Consider the following 4,751-nt stretch of genomic DNA (forward strand, 5'->3'; position numbering starts at 1 on the left):
CACCCCCCGCCCCGCGCCGCCTCAAAACGACTAACGAATGACCCCCCACTCCCCGCTCCAAAAGGAAACAACTCACAAATAACACGCCCTTAAGAAAAAAATACCCCACCTTCGCAGGCGCTGGAGCCCACCAATGATGTCGTTTGCTTAGCAATCTCTGAGCCCCATTTCCCCTGGCTACCTTCACCCGGGGCCTGGGACAGTGCGCTAGACGTGGCCGACACTCCCTACACAGCAACCCTAGGAGGAGAGAGAAAGGAGGTTTCTCTAACAACTCCACTAACGGACCCCTCCTCTCTTCCGTTCAACAGCCACCCCCTCCCCATGTATATACCCGCCCAGGACGCATTGTAAACAAAACAAAACAAACAAAAAACATTGGTGCTGACAGCGCAGTTGAAGCCAGGCCCAAAGATGGGTGGCCCGAACAAGGCATTTTTATTGCCCCACAGCGCTAGGTCAGCTCAATAGCCTCCTCTGCCTTTTGTACGGGGGCAAAAGAGACGGATGTGAAGCTGGAGGTTCTTCCCTCTGAAAGATAGTGGACCCCGGAGGCGGGCTGTGATGTTTGTAGAGGAAGGGACCCCACTGATGTATCTTGCCATACGCCTGAACTTGGTTGGATAGAAGGAGGCCCAACAGACCGGCTGGGGCTACTTTCTTTGGTTCTTAGCTGTATAGCCCTGAATAAATGCCCTCTTCATTCCCGATATCTCTTCGGGATCCTCCTGATAGTTCTAATTCGTTCTGTTTTGGGTCTCTTACGTGTCTGCCAAGCCAGGCGCTTTAGGACAGCTTTTTGCAGTGGTGCCTATGCTTGTGTCCGGTGTCCTTGGAAGGAAAGTCTCAGTGATTTGCAATAGGGCTGGATTTGGTTTGACATCTTTTGGTAAACTGTCAGAGAGAAAAGGAAATTTTTGGATTACTTCAAGACCCCTCACTGCCCCCGCCCAACTGACATTTGCGAATTGCGGCTTTGAAATTGGAATGTTGACTAGAGTGTGGAGAGTTGCTGGTTTCATTCCTTTGAGAACTAGTAAAACCATTTAAGTATCAGCCAGAAGAGAGAGAGCTATTGACATTTGCATCAGTTCTTTTCGGACCTTTTGGGTACATAAAATGTCGGGTTCTCTGAACCTCTAATCGAATTTAGTATGTGTGCTATGTGTATTTAACTCTTCTGCAAATGCTTAAAATGAAAACATTTAGAAAATGCGAGAATTCTATCACATGGATTGTTCTCTTCAAATTTTAAATGTTTAATTCATATTTTTATTTCTAAACATTGAAATAGGATTGAAAAGGCATAATTTCCAGAGTAGGTGAGCTATAGGAAAGGGATATGCTTTTTTAAAATGATCTGTGAAATGCTGTTACTGCAGTATTAGTCGTCATTGCTGTTGTTTGAAATGTTAAGATTTATTTGAGAGTTTTCCTGGTAGATAGCCATGAGAAGACATGGGTGATTCCTCCACTTCACACATTTGCAGAACATTATAGTTAGTCTTAATGATTTGGGGTATTGAAGATAAGTGTCTGGGTTAAGACTGGCATTTAACCTAAGCATCCCTGGAAAACACAAGTGCTAATGTTCTTTTATTTTGGAAATTTGTGATTTTTTAAAAACATTAATCAACATATTGCTTCTATCGATAACTCTATAATCACAAAGATTTATGACCCAAAGTAGACCCCCCTCTCCAAGTTGACTTTATAAATATGCATTGATTTTTACTTAAAAAACTATATTAGATTATTTCTGAATTATCTGTAGTTCAGGCTAAGGAAAATTGAGACTTTTTTCCTTCTTTTGACTAATATCTGTTTCCTTCCATACCTTTTTTGTTGGTAAGAGTTTGTTAACTACATAGAGATTGTAGAATTAAAAAATAAAGCAGTGTTTGCTCTCTTCAAAATGTGTGTTCAGTGTTAATAAGAGGGCTCAATAAATGTGTAGACATTTATCAGATTTTTAAAATATAAGAACATTTTGAGAAAAATAATATTTATTCTTTATTTTTTATTAACATGGATATTTTGCTGCATATTAATTTGCTGCATATTATACTTCATTTTTCCTTTATCTTTTCTACATTGCAGTGAAATCATAAATTTAGCTTTACAACTATTTGTTTTAATGTAACAAATTCAAACAGCTGGATACTAGAACAGGCTTTTCATTAACTAAGTAAGTATATTGTTTAAGTAATTAACAATTGGTTAAAGTCTTTTTAAATCCATACATTTTCTAATGGATTTCCAGTGTTAGATGCAAATATAACTCTGAAATTCTATTTAAAATTCTAAATTTTTGTTTAAAGACTTATGTGCAAGTTAATATTCATTCTTTCCAGACTGCATTTTACAACCTAAGGAAAGCCGCCTTTCACCTCCTAGTCTGAGGAGAAGCCCAAATTTACGGGCTCATCCTGAAATTAACTCTCTCTTTCAGTGCTAAAATATTCTAAGTGTCCAATTTATCATTGAATTATCTTGGAAAAGACATTATTAGTCTTCTTTGCTTTTTAGATACATGTATAAAGTAGAAGAGAAACTAACATATAATGGCAGAATTTTTGTACAGATATAATGAATAGCATAAAGTAAGTACATATTTATGTGGAGAGATCCAGGCCTCAGTTGTCTGCTGATTTGAGCTTAAAATTCCTAGTTTAAGTGTGCAAATGATATTTAACTTGTGTTCTGTCTAGAAACTACATCAATTGCCTCTGTGCTGGGGAACTAAGAATTCAGTTCCTGGTGACAGTTTTTTTTTCTTCAGAAAATTAGGGTGCTTTCAAATTCAAACTGCTTTAGAACCTCTGGACCTAAATGTTTGGGACTGAGGGCAAGAAATTTAGACTACAAAGTTGGGCCAAGAAGGCAGGCAGATTCGAGCCCTAGTCTCTGTCGCGGGGGCAGCTATCAGCACAGAAGATTTTTCAGGTACTGGCGTGTTGGACCCCTTCATCACAGTCTTACTGGCCTTGTTTCCTTGAGCTCTCATTAGGGGACAGCAGCTTCGTTGAGCGCAAGCTAAAGCTTAAGGAAGAGAAGCAACATTTGTAGATCCGACTTCACCAGATCTTACCTCAGTTTACAAGTGGGAGCGTAACACCCCCATCCCCTGCAGCCAGGAAACTGCTACACAGCGTTTGCCTCCCTGGAGGGGTCGGGGTCTATCCAGGGTCCTGACTGCTTCCCTGCGAACCTGGAGGAGCCGCTGCGTATTCATACATGTATTTCAGTGCGGGAGAAATGCTCCAAACGTTCCTGCGTCTCTTTCCCAACAGACTGGGAGTTAGGGTGAGGGAATGCAGAAAAATCATCACTAAAGGGACCCAATGTGGTACTAAAGGTTGTCCCCAAATTGAGGAGAAGTTTTTTATGAAGCCCAAAGCCTGGGTTTCTCTCTGACTGGGCCTCCGCCTTTGGGAGCCATTTCGGGGACCACTAGACATAGGTGATTCTGAGGCTGGTTCACAGCTCTGCCCCAATTTGTTCTCTGGTGGCCAAGATGATTTGCTTGTGTCTTCCTCTTCAGTGGGAAGTAACAAACTTCAGCCCAGAGCTGAAACAGCTAATGCTGAGTAGAATGGGGCTCTTACTAAGAGAAAAAGGAAGCAAGCAGGTTTGCAGAGAAGTAGGGCGCTTCGAGGACTCAGGCATTGACAAGGCTTATGCTCTAGACTGCTCTTGGTTTCTTGATGGTGCAGCCTCCCTTCTCTTTTCCAGGAAATGAACAACCATGTACTCAGTTGTTTCTGGGGCTAAAAGTGAGAGAGTCAAGTCTCTACTTTTTGGAGGATAAGGATGGGGATGGGCATGGGACCCACATAAGGAAAATGCATGCTCTTCTCAGATTGGAGGCTGTAATTCATGCTTTAGAAAACCAGGGATAGGGCCACATGGTCTGTTTTGTCTCAGCCCCCTGCACAAAGTGGTGGGGAGAGTGTAGGACATTGGCAACGGTCTTTAGACAGACCTTGGCTTTCTCATAGCTGTTTGAGAGCTGAACACTGTGTGGAAGGAGTATGAGCATCCACTACCTATCTGGGAGAAGGAGAGTAGGCCCTAGATTATCTATCAGATCTAGGAAAAGAGGAATAAATTATTTTGAGTCCCTTCTTTACTTCTGAGCCCCTTCTGAGACCAGAGAGACCCACTTTAGCTATCACTGTCCAAAGACTCATAGGTTAATTAATGGTCGGCAGCCTAGCTGTCTGCCTAAAAAACAGCGATCCATGTAATGTTTTACTTTTTTGAGGATGGGGTCTCTCCTTGACACATAACGACTTTCTGGGAGGACAAGTAAAAGGGGCAAGTGAACCTGCTTTAATGAATCCCGTAAGGAACTGCGTTTCCCAGGAAATTCCTGACATTTTTAGCTCATGAATTTCCGAAAGCCTGCTTGGTTTTCTCTTCCATTCTGGGTCCTTCCAGGGAGGAAGAGGAGTGGGCTAGGGCTAGGGTCTGAATACTTAGCCGGGCCTGGTTCATCCGCAGAGCTGGCGGACAACCCAGGCTGGGCTCAGCCCTGAGCAGGGTGCCCCCCTTCCCCAAATCTCAGAAGGAGGAGGGGGAGGCTGGCAGGCAGTCATGGTCTCTGGGGGGGCCTAGTTGCAGGTTTTTGGGTGAGTGTGGGGTTTCTTTTTGATTGTTGTTTGTGGGGAAGGGTAGAGCCGACAGGAACAAGCACTGCGGGCACCCGGGCCCTGGTGCGGCTACTGTCCTCCTCTCGGCTCCCCCCG

The sequence above is a fragment of the Tupaia chinensis genome, unplaced genomic scaffold (assembly GCF_000334495.1).
Source record: "Tupaia chinensis unplaced genomic scaffold, TupChi_1.0 Scaffold000484_1, whole genome shotgun sequence".
Lineage (NCBI taxonomy): Eukaryota > Metazoa > Chordata > Mammalia > Scandentia > Tupaiidae > Tupaia > Tupaia belangeri.